The following is a 13,227-nucleotide window of genomic DNA, read 5'->3' as shown; positions in this document are numbered from 1 at the left end:
ACATAATTATATTCTGTAAAAATATGCAGTATTTAACTCCCTCAATTTACAAAAAATTATTTAATAGACTGCATACACATTTTATTTATGCATGAATCCTAATAACTATATATGTATATATGTCTTTACACATATACACATGTGCACATATATACATAGATACAAATATACATATATATTCTTTTATACAAAACCCTAAACACACACACACACACACACACACACACACACACATACTCCTTTACTCCCCTATGCTAAAGGGAACATGCATACAGAAGAATCTACATGATAAATATAAAACATCTGAGATAAGTCCAGATTTATTAGTTGCCATGCCTTTCATGGTCCCACAATATATTATAAATTTTAGTATCCTAATTTGTCACACAATAGCTCTGCATGGCAAACAAACATGGTATTTGCTTTATTTTAGGTTTTTGAGGGACTAAATTCTGAGATACTTTAAATCTTGTTTATAAGCATCATCACCTCAGAAAAGGGATGATCACAGAGAGGGGAATAAACACAGGAACATACCAAAGAAAGAACTTGTCCAGGGGCCAGAAAGTCAATCAGACCATAGAATGTCGAAACAACCAGTTTCCTCAGTGGAAATGCAGTTCCATTTCTATCATTTTCTAATTATCCGGGTATTTTTCTAAGTATTTAAACATACATTTTAAGGTATTAGAGAAAATCAATAATATCCAAAAGTATGTAGAATTAAATAACTTAAAGAAATAAATCTTCTCAGGATTAATTAAGGATATATGGAGAAACTATACCATTGCAGTGGAATACACATGCCATAGTAAATTAAGAATATATTTAAAAAGGTCAAGAAAAAGGAGAGGTCAAATTGCTGGATGTAGAGTTCACAAGTTTTGAAGACACAGCACATGAACTGGAATGAACTCATTGGTGGAGACGCCATGGCTGAGCTAGATTCTCTAGCAATTATTTTGATTTTTTGATGTTTTAATTAAAGTTGAAAATAGTTTTTGACATATTGCTACGTGCTGCATGATTTTCAACAGTAAAAGTAAGCAGCCATGGGATGCAGTAATCCAATGGCAGAGCATATATTCAAAGGAAGTGAAGTCAGATTATTAAGATAAATCTCTATACATTATTGCAACATATTCACATCGATAAATATATGACTTCAGTCTAAATGTCCATCACATAATGTTTAAATAAATATGGCATATAATGGTATATTCCTCATCCATAATATCAAATGAAAGTATTATAAACCAATATATAATAAAAATATAATATAGTATAATCATATACATGAGTTGTAGGGAAATTTGCATATTTGGGAGGTGTATAAAGTTCATGGTGCATAAAGAATGAGCACAAATTAAATGATGTCCAAAAAGAATGGAGGAGTGGGCCCTGGTTCTGGAAAGACTCAGTGCAAGAGTATAGGGGAATTCCAGAACAGGGAAGTGGGAAGGGGTGGATGGAAGAATAGGGGGATGGAAGAGGGCTTATGGGACTTGAGGGGAGTGGGGACCCAGAAAAGGGGAAATCATTTGCAATGTAAATAAAAAAATAAAATAAAATAAAAAAATAAGAAAAAAAAGAATGAGCAGAAGTTATTTTCCTGGGTTTTGAAAATGTTTTCTGTGGGACTGTAATGACCCGAGATAAATGGGGAGATGGAGGAAAGGTGGAGGAGAGCTTCAACCCAGATACCTCAGATGAGGACGACAGGCAATGACTCTTTCTGCACTCCCAACTTGGTGCCAGAAAGTTGGATGTCCCACTATCAACCTTAGTAGGATTTTACTACCCTGACAGCATTTAACCTTTTAAGGATTCCCACCCACGCAGGTGCTTCCTATGCCCTGAGTATGAAGATGACGTATCTTCCAACAATGCTGTCCTGGCAAGTTGTATATGGCCCCACAACCCTTGTCCCATAGTTGCTGCCCATCTCTCCAGTTAGCATTAATACCCACCGCACAATAAACAGAGTCAGTTCTCCAAGCTGTTCCTGGAGGGGGGTTGTTTTCTTTACTGGCACACTCACTGCCCACCCATGCCCTGTGTGCACCCACCTGCTCCAGCTAAGGTTACCTCCCTTCAGCCTAGTATTCAACAGGCCTAGATCCTGAAGGGAAGAACTGGACACAGAGTGGCACTTTGATAAATTACTCTGTTAATGAGGAATAATTATCCTCTTTTACAGTCTCCTAGCAACAGCTTTGTCTGGGATTAACATGAATGACTTCTTTATAGTAGTAACATTCACAATTAGATGCAGTTATTACATGGTGAAATTTGTATGCACATACTATTGTAGACTGACTAAATCCAACAAAGTAAGAAATGCAATATATTTGCCTGTTAATACTTTGTAGTAAAAACACAATTTCTCTTCTGAGAAATTTAAAAACAAAAGACTAAAGCACAAGTAGATAGTCATTTTGTTTTATATCTCCTAAATTTTTTAATTCTTTACCTATGAGAATGAATTTTTGTACCAATGTCTCTTCAACTTCTTCCCACAAGTACTAGTTTATCCAAAGGTTATTCATCATTTCCTCTTTTAGAGATAAAAAATTTTAGACTCTGCACTTAGTGGTATCATATGCTATTTGTCCTGATGTCGTGCTTTATTTATTTCACTTAACATTATGTCCTTCTGGGTCAATCATTTTTCTTTCTCTTTTTCTTTTTATATAAATTAACTCATTTATTACAGGCTAGGTGAGTCTCAGATGATAGAGCTTCTACTGGTCTTTCGGTTTCTACTGTCTTCTGAAGGCAGACTTCACTGTGACTTCAGAAGTGGTATTGTAAGTCCAAGCCCCGACACCCAATGTTTTCATGCAGGATCCAGTGCCAGATGCCAAGGGCTCATCTCTTCATCTTGGTCTTGCCACACAAGGGGCAAGTGTACTTGGACTGCTGGCTGATTTCAGTTTTCTTCACCATGTTCCTGAGGAAGGCATCATAGCAGTTCCCATATTTTCCAATGATCCCAACCTTATTGACACATTTAGTTTTGTCTCTGGAATGAAGCTCAAACCCTAAGAGCTCATTCATTTTTCCAATAACAAGATTTCCTTTGAGACATGACCTTACATAGCCTAGAGTAACTTCAGACTTGCTATCTACCCAAGGTTGACTTTGCAATCTGGCCTCCTCCCTCTGTCTGCCAAGTGCTAAGTTTTTGACTGCTTTACTATACGTGGCTACTTGTTATTATTATGGGTAAACAATATAATGTTATACACCATATTTATTTATCTATACTAGGAAGAACATTCAGGCCTAAGCCCCATGTCAACTGCTGTGAACATACTGTAATAAATGTGTGCAGATAGCTTTTACGCAGGCTGATTTTATTCTATTTTTTAATTTTATTTAATCTTTTTTTACATGCCAAATTTTATCACCCTTCTTGTCCAGCCTCTGACTGTTCCACATCCTATACCACAACCCCAAACCCTAGTCTCCAAGAGGATATCTCTAACCCCCTATCTCCACCCCACCAGACTTCCATACTCCCAGAGTCTCCAATCTCTTAAGGGTTAGGCTATCTTCTTTGACTGAACCTAGACCCAGCAGTCCTCTGCTGTATATATGTTGGTGGCCTCATATCAGCTGCTGTATGCTGCCTGGTTGGTGGTTCAGAGTCTGAGAGATACCCGGGCTGCAGATTAATTGAGACTGCTGGTCCTTCTACAGGGCCAGCCTTCCTCCTCAGCTTCTTCTATCTTTTCCCTAATTTAACCACAGGGATCAGCAGCTTCTGTCCATTGGTTGGGAGTAAATTTCTGCATCTGTTGATCTGTGCATCTTGTTGGGTCTTTCGTTGAGTAGTCATGATAGGCCTCTTTTTATGAGCATCCCATAGTCTAAATAACAGTGTCAGGCCTTGGGGTCTCCTCTTGAGCTGGATCCCAATTTGATCCTGTTGTTGGACCTTCTTTCATTCAGGCCCTTCTCCATTTTTGTCTCTGAAGTTTTATCAGACAGGAACAACTATGGGTCAGAGATTTTGACTGTGGGGATGGCAACCCCATTAATCACTTTATGCCCTGCCTAGATTCTGGAAGTAGACTTTACTAGTTCCCTCTCCCCACTGTAGGACATTTTATCTAAGGTCCCTCCCTTTGAGTCCTGAGAATCTCTCACCTCCTAGGTATCTGGTACATTCTGGAGTAGACCCCTCCCACCTCCTACCTCCTGAAGTTGCCTGTTTCCATTCTCTCTGTGGGCCCTCAGAACTTCTGTCCTTTCTCCCCACACAATACCTGATCATGTTCCTCTCTTTCCCTCCCTGTCCCCTTTCCCACACAATACCCTCTGTACCTCCTGGCTCCTGTGATTGCTTTCTTCTCCCTACCAAGTGGGATTAATGTGTCCTCACCTGGGCCATTAGGCTTGTTAACCTTTTTGAGTTCTGTGGACTGTATCCTGGGTATTCTGTACTTTTTGGGCTAATATCCACATATTAATACATACTATGCATGTCCTTTTGGGTCTGAGGTACCACACTCAGGATGATAATTTCTAGTTCTATCTATTTGCCTGCAAAACTCAGAATATCATTGTTCTTAATAGCTGGATAGCATTACATTGTGTAATTGAATCACATTTTCTATATCTTTTCTTCTGTTGTGGGACATCTGGGTTGTTTCCAGCTTCGGGCTATCACAAACAAGGATGCTATTAACATAGTGGAACACATGCCCCTATAGTGTAATCCATTGATGTGTTGATTTTATATCTTTTGAAAGAATTTCCTTTTCAAGAGTAAGGGCACTAATGTCTACCTACTACTGTTTATTTTTCTTAGAGAACACAATGTTAGTATCTACAATTAAGTCTTATTTTCTCTTTTCAATGTTTTAACAAGATGGATAGCATTGTTCTAACATTATGCTGTGTGTCCTAGTTCAGGGAAAAGTACTGAGTTATTATAAAACTTCCCACTACTATCAATGCATTTCTTATAATAATGTACTGTATGCAAAACCATCCACTTCCATAGTTTTGTAACATAACTTTTATATCATTTTCAAAGTCAGGTTTCAGTGGAGGAATGTATTCTGAGAGTCCTTTTCTGCCATTTTGATCCACATTCTGTTAACTATTTTTAACATGTGCTTGAAACTTAAACATGCCTTATATCTCTTACGTTCTCAACCCTATTATTTTATTTTGAAATGTAACATAGATTGAATAATAAAATCCTGGCATATTGTCAGTCTTATTTTACCAGGCATTTGTTTTGCCCTTCAAGCATGAAACACTATTTGAAAAATTATCCAAGAGTTATGAAATATTACATAATTCAACAACTTAACAAAATGCTATTGATGCTATTGTTATACTTTTAGATTTCTTTGTGTGGTATTTGGGGGTGGTTTTGTGTATGTATGTGTGTGTGTGTGTGTGTGTGTGTGTGTGTGTGTGACAGAGAGAAAGAGCAAGACAGAGAGGGTGGAGGGAAGGAGAGAGAGAGGGATGGAGGGCGGGCAAGAGGGAGGGAGGGAGAGAGAATCAGAGAGAGAGAGAGAGGGTATAGATGTGTATGTTATACATGCATGGTGGTATGTAATATGTTTATAAAAAGTTAAAGAGATATATGTTCTATTGGGGTGTCGTGAGGTATGGGGGAGACGGTGTTCCACGGGACCAGCCACATGATGTATAGTATAGAATAGAGTTTATTTAGGGCATGGGGCAGGGGGTTAAGTGGGTAGTAGAGGCAAAGAAAGGCAGAAAGGGTGAGTGAGTATGTGTGTGTGTGTGTGTGTGTGTGTGTGTGTGTGTGAGAGAGAGAGAGAGAGAGAGAGAGAGAGAGAGAGAGAGAGAGAAGTAGAAGAGTAGAAGGTTAGCCATAAGCATCTGGAGAGAGGGGTGGGAGGTAATGTGGAAGAGAACAAGAACAAGAGGGCAAGAGAGTAAGAGGCAAGAGAGAAGGGCAAGAGAGGGAGGAGGGAGCAAGTATCCCTTTTTATAGGGGGTCAGAACTACCTGGCTATTGCGAGATAACTGTGGAAAGGAGCATACCTGGCTGTTACCAAGTAACTGTGAGGTAGAGTTTAGACAGAATTCTGTCTGTACTTGTGAACATGGATGCCAGAACAGTTGAGCAGATCTCACAGAGCTGAAGTTAGTACCATTCACAGTATTCCTGACTTCTTCTTCCATGGGTGCTTGGATCCAAAGTCCACACTACTAATATAGTGCCACCACTACTTGTAGCATTCACTGTACCTTATTTCAAAGAAGCTTCTGAAGCTAGCCAAGGGAAATGAAAATTTCAGGTTTGTACCAGCACCATCAGTTGAGTGAAAAGGCAGCTTTCAAATGGGAAAAATTCTTTATTGCCTTATCTGACAGAAGGCTCGTGTGTAGAACATACAGAAAACTTAAACTGAACATGAAGAATAAAAGGAGCTCAATTTAAAATATGGACATAAAATATACAGAGAATTCAGAAAGATGAAATACAAATGGCTAAGATTTGTTTTTAATGTTTGACAACCTTAGCAATCAGACAAGTGCAATTTAAAAACTTTGAGATTCATCATATGTAGTTAGAATGGATAAAGTTAAAAAGGAAAAATAAGAAAAAGAAACTTTTCTCTATATTCTTCTTTTTTTTTATTCGATATAATTTATTTACATTTCAAATGATTTCCCCTTTTCTAGCCCCCCCCCCACTCCCCGAAAGTCCCGTAAGCCCCCTTCTCTTCCCCTGTCCTCCCTCCCACCCCTTCCCAGTTCCCCGTTCTGGTTTTGCCAAATACTGTTTCACTGAGTCTTTCCAGAACCAGGGACCACTCCTGCTTTCTTCTTGTATCTCATTTGATGTGTGGATTATGTTTTGGGTATTCCAGTTTTCTAGGTTAATAACCACTTATTAGTGAGTGCATACCATGATTCACCTTTTGAGTCTGAGTTACCTCACTTAGTATGATGTTCTCTAGCTCCATCCATTTGCCTAAGAATTTCATGAATTCATTGTTTCTAATGGCTGAATAGTACTCCATTGTGTAGATATACCACATTTTTTGTATCCACTCTTCTGTTGAGGGATACCTGGGTTCTTTCCAGCATCTGGCAATTATAAATAGGGCTGCTATGAACATAGTAGAGCATGTATCCTTATTACATGGTGGGGAATCCTCTGGGTATTTGCCCAGGAGTGGTATAGCAGGATCTTCTGGAAGTGAGGTGCCCAGTTTTCGGAGGAACCGCCAGACTGCTTTCCAGAGTGGTTGTACCAATTTGCAACCCCACCAGCAGTGGAGGAGTGTTCCTCTTTCTCCGCACCCTCTCCAACACCTGCTGTCTCCTGAATTTTTAATCTTAGCCATTCTGACTGGTGTAAGATGAAATCTTAGGGTTGTTTTGATTTGCATTTCCCTAATGACTAATGAAGTTGAGCATTTTTTAAGATGCTTCTCTGCCATCCGAAGTTCTTCAGGTGAGAATTCTTTGTTTAACTCTGTACCCCATTTTTTAATAGGGTTGTTCGGTTTTCTGGAGTCTAACTTCTTGAGTTCTTTATATATATTGGATATTAGCCCTCTATCTGATGTAGGATTGGTGAAGATCTTTTCCCAATTTGTTGGTTGCCGATCTGTCCTCTTGATGGTGTCCTTTGCCTTACAGAAACTCTGTAACCTTATGAGGTCCCATTTGTCAATTCTTGCTCTTAGAGCATACGCTATTGGTGTTCTGTTCAGAAACTTTCTCCCTGTACCGATGCCCTCAAGGGTCTTCCCCAGTTTCTTTTCTATTAGCTTCAGAGTGTCTGGCTTTATGTGGAGGTCCTTGATCCATTTGGATTTGAGCTTAGTACAAGGAGACAAGGATGGATCAATTCGCATTCTTCTGCATGCTGACCTCCAGTTGAACCAGCACCATTTGTTGAAAAGGCTATCTTTTTTCCATTGGATGTTTTCAGCCTCTTTGTCGAGGATCAAGTGGCCATAGGTGTGTGGGTTCATTTCTGGATCTTCAATCCTGTTCCATTGATCCTCCTGCCTGTCACTGTACCAATACCATGCAGTTTTTAACACTATTGCTCTGTAGTATTGCTTGAGGTCAGGGATACTGATTCCCCCAGATTTTCTTTTGTTGCTGAGAATAGTTTTAGCTATCCTGGGTTTTTTGTTGTTCCAGATGAATTTGATAATTGCTCTTTCTAACTCTGTGAAGAATTGAGTTGGGATTTTGATGGGTATTGCATTGAATCTGTATAGTGCTTTAGGCAAAATGGCCATTTTAACTATATTGATTCTACCGATCCATGAGCATGGGAGGTTTTCCCATTTTTTGAGGTCTTCTTCCATTTCCTTCTTCAGAGTCTTGAAGTTCTTGTCATACAGATCTTTCGCATGTTTGGTAAGAGTCACCCCAAGATACTTTATACTGTTTGTGGCTATTGTGAAATGACCCCCTTCACAATATATTCTTCTACATAAATTTTTTTCAGTCATGTTCATTGCTGCTCCAGTCAAAATATCCAGGATATGGAAACAATCTGGATATCCTGAAGCTGATGAGTGAATAATGCACATGTGGCACATATCTGCAATGGGAATATTATTCAACTAGAAGAAATGAAACTTGAGGGTAAATAGATTGATATTGTCAATATTAAATCCAGTTTATTCCAGTATCAGAAAATAAACATTGAATTTTCTCTGTTTTTAATAGATACTATCTTTGCATCTTTAGCTAAATGTTTAAATTGGAGTATCAACAGAACTCAAGTTTTCTAAGTTGTAAGGGCCATGGCATGGTGGAGTGAGGTGTTCAAATGAAAAAGGTGCAACCCAGGTGCAATGATGGAGGAAAGGTTAATAATAAAACAAAAAAATGTAAAAGAGCTTAGAGCAGAATAGATGGAAAAATACAGTGAAGAATAATTAAAACTAAAGAAATTTAATAAGCAATATAGAAATCTACTAACATAGAAATTTCCTAAAGTATATAGATACATGATAAGAGTTTATGCTGTGGTACTCTGTATATAACAGGAAGGCAATTCCTCTCTCGTATTTCATGGGATAAATGCAAATGTCAGTTTCAGGTAAGGTTAACTGTCTTGGAGTTGTTGGTTTCTAAGTTAATCTAGATATTACATAACCTCACAAGCTACTGCCATTGATTTTAAGTGCCTTTCAGAAATTGATGGCGAGACCTATTGGTGAAGATATCATATCAGTAACTGATTGAATTTATCTCTCTTTAGATGGTGTTCTGGGCTTGCTTCTATTTCTTATAGAAATAAATTTTATGTCTTAAAATTAATTCAAACATTGCAAAGTCATAGACTCTGATGTTTACTTTAGCAAAACTATATACTGGGAACAATGCTAAATGATGCATAGATGAGTTAACACAAAAGATGTAATAGCAGTATATTAGATGCTACCGATCTGTTTCTCAATTAAAAACTTGTTAAATAAGCTCCCATAAAATTCACAATAGAACATTAAGTGGCCAAAAAAGAACTCAGTGCACCCTCATGAAAAAAGGGGGTAGTGGATGAGATGGGAGTTTGCAGAGGTGAAAACTGGGAAGAGGGATTACATTTGAAGTGTAAACAAATAAAATAACCAATAAAAAATTTTAAAAAATAAAATAAAAACTGCAACATTCTAAAAAAACTGAAGAAGGCTTCTGAATAGTTTGATTACACTTTAAATGAAAATATGTCAGAAATTATGAAATGATTTATCAATAGCACATAATAAGAAGAAATAACAAAATTATTTGCTTTATCTTATTTATATATATCCTAGTGAACTTTTGAGAATTGCATACATGTGTGATATGTCTTTTGTTTATATTTACCCCCTACTCTTTCCCTAATTTCATCCAGATCTAACACCCTCACCCAACTTCATATGTCTTCTCTTTCTTAAACAGTCTTTTAATTCCAATTTGTGCTGCCCATATACTAACTGGGGTGAGGCCATCCACTGTAGTGTGGTTGACCTACAGAGTTTGATATTTTTAAATAAAACTAACTTACCTTTCTTGAGAAGCCATCAAGTTGTCAGTGGATCCTCAGCTAGATATTGGGGCTCGTGAGTCTCTACACATTCCATACAGGAATGGTGACTATCTTGATCCGATCTTTCGTACCAACCACAGCTTCTGTGAGTTTATGAATGCAGCAGAAATGTCATCTTCCAAAGACACTGGTACATTCAAAGCCTTTAATTCTTAGAATCTTTCTCATCCACTCTCCCATGATGATCCCTAGGACTAAGAGGGACATCCTCTTGGAGATGAGGAGGAGGGGTGGGATGGGGACCAGTCGGGGGAGAGGGTGGGTCAGGAAGGGAGTAGCACCTGGATTGTAAAGGAACACTAAATACTACTACTACTACTACTACTACTACTACTACTACTACTACTGCTGCTGCTGCTGCTGCTGCTGCTGCTGCTACTACTACTACTACTGACATAATTTGCTAAATGAGCTGTTTAGAAAAGATGTTAGATGTCAAGAGCTATGAGTTCCTAACATTGCTCTGATTAATTATGAATGTAACTTTCAAAGGCCACGTGTCGAGATTTAAATTGCTCCTCCGTTGAAATAAACTTCATATGACTAGAAAAAAAAGACTACTAGTCAGAAGAAGATTGTAAGATACACATGTCCTGTTTGTGGTTGTACACTCCAAGTCACTTATTTATTTATTTAAATGTGTATACTGTTAATAACTTATATAGTCCATTTTGGTAAACCCATGAGATTTATCTGTGCAATAGTCATTTGTTTAAATTTTATGTATTTTAATATGGAAAATAATTTTGCTATCAATTTACTTTTCTTTTTTTAAATTCAATATTCTTTATTTGCCTTTTAATTTTTTTTCTGCCACTGAGTAACTTCCTGGCCTCAGGTAAAGTTATTTTTTTATTTTCTATATTCTTTGTTTACATTCCAAATGATTTTCCCCTTCCTGGTTCCCCCTCCACATAAGTCCCATAAGCCCTCTTCCATCTGCCTGTTCTCCAATCAATTCCCTCGTATTTCTCTATCTTGGTAATCTCCTACAATGCTGTATTAAGCCTTTCTGGGACCAGGTCCCTCTCCTTCCTTCTTCTTGGGAATGATTTGATATGTGATTGTGTCTTGGGTATTCAGAGCTTCTTGGCTAATATACACTTATCAGTGACTGCATTCCCTGCGTGTTCTTTTGTGATTGGGTTATCTCACTTAGGATGATATTTTCCAGATCCAACCATTTGCCTAAGAATTTCATGAATTCATTGTTTTTATTGCTGAGTAGTATTCCATTGTGTAAATATACCACATTTTTGGTATCCATTCCTCCATTGAGGGACATCTGGGTTCTTTCCAGCTTCTGGCTATTATAAATAAGGCTGCTATGAACATAGTGGAACATGCGTCCTTATTGCATACCAAGGAATCCTCTGGGTATATGCCCAGGAGAGGTATAGCAGGATCCTCTTCTGAGGAACTGCCAGACTGATTTCCAGAGTGGTTGTACTAACTTTCATTCCTACCAGCAGTGGTGGGGTGTTCCTCTTTCTCCACATCCTCGCCAACACCTTCTGTCTCCTGACTTTTTAATGTTAGCCATTCGGACTGGTGTAAGGTGAAATCTCAGGGTTGTTTTGATTTGCATTTCCCTAATGACTGATGATGCTGAACATTTCTTAAGGTGCTTATAAGCCATCTGTAGTTCTTCAGGTGAAAATTCTTTGTTTAGCTCTGTGCCCAACTTTAACAGGTTTATCTGGCTTTCTGGAGTCTAACTTCTTGAGTTCTTTGTATATATTGGATATTAGCCCTCTGTCAGATGTAGGGTTGGTGAAGATCTTTTCCCAATTTGTTGGTTGCCATTTTGTCCAATTGGCAGTGTCCTTTGCCTTACAGAATCTTTGTAATTTTATGAGGTCCCATTTGTCAATTCTTGATCTTAGTGCATAAGCTATTGGTGTTCTGTTCAGGAACATTTCCCCTGTGCCCATGTCCTCAAGGGTCTTTCCAATGTTTCTTTTCTATTAGGTTAAGTGTGTCTGGTTTTATGCGGAGGTCCTTGATCCACTTTGAGTTGAGCTTAGTACAAGGAGATAAGTATGGATCAATTCACATTCTTCTGCATGCTGACCTCCAGTTGAGCCACCAACATTTGTTGAAATCTAGATGAAATGGACAATTTCTTAGACAGATACCAAATACCAAAATTAAATCAGGATCAAACGGATCATCTAAACAGTCCCATAAACCCTAAAGAAATATAAGGCGTCATAGAAAGTCTTCCAACCAAAAAAAACAAACAAACAAACAAACAAACAAACAAACAAACAAAACCAAAAAAAAAAACCAAAACCAAAAAAAAAGCACAGGACCAGATGGTTTTAGTGTAGAACTCTATCAGACCTTCAAAGAAGACCTAACACCAATACTCTTCAAATTATTCCACAAAATAGAAAGAGAAGGAATACTACCTAACTCATTCTATGAAGCCACAATTATGCTGATGCCAAAACCACACAAAGATCCAACAAAGAAGGAGAACTACAGACCAATTTCCCTTATGAATATCAATGCAAAAATACTCAAAAAAAATCTTGCCAACTGAATCCAAGAACACATCAAAATGATCATTCACCATGATCAAGTAGGCTTCATTCCATGGAAGCAGCGATGGTTCAATATACAGAAATCCATCAATGCAATACACTACATAAACGAACTAAATGAAAAAAAAAACAACACATGGTCATTTCACTAGATGCTGAAAATCATTTCGCAAAATTCAGCATCCTTTCATGCTAAACATCTTGGAAAGAACAGGAATTCAAGGCCCATACATAAACACAGTAAAGGCAATATACAGCAAATTGGTAGCCATCATCAAACTAAATGGAGAGAAACTTGAAGCAATCCCACTACAATCAGGCACTAGACAAGGCTGCTCCCTCTCTCCATATATTTAAAATATATGAAGTTCTAACTAGAACAATTACACTACATAACGAGGTCAAAGGGATACAAATTGGAAAGGAAGAAGTCAAAATATCACTATTTGCAGATGATATCATAGTATACTTAAGTGACCCAAAAAACTCCACTAGAGAACTCCTACAGTTGATAAACAACTTCAGTAAATTGGCAGGTTATAAAATCAACTCAAGCGAATCAGTAGCCTTCCTATACACAGAGGATAAGCAGGCTGAGAAAGAAGTTACGGA

The 13,227-nt window shown here is 37.9% G+C and overlaps 1 pseudogene; it reads right to left on the bottom strand.

The window, feature by feature from the left end:
* Positions 1–2,744: 2,744 nt before the first annotated feature.
* On the bottom strand, positions 2,745–3,060 carry LOC127687020 (60S ribosomal protein L37a-like; annotated as a pseudogene).
* Between the last annotated feature and the right edge of the window lie 10,167 nt (positions 3,061–13,227).

This window comes from Apodemus sylvaticus, chromosome 1, assembly GCF_947179515.1.
Source record: "Apodemus sylvaticus chromosome 1, mApoSyl1.1, whole genome shotgun sequence".
In the NCBI taxonomy this organism is placed as follows: Eukaryota; Metazoa; Chordata; class Mammalia; order Rodentia; family Muridae; genus Apodemus; species Apodemus sylvaticus.
This window is presented reverse-complemented; position numbering and strand designations above follow the sequence as displayed.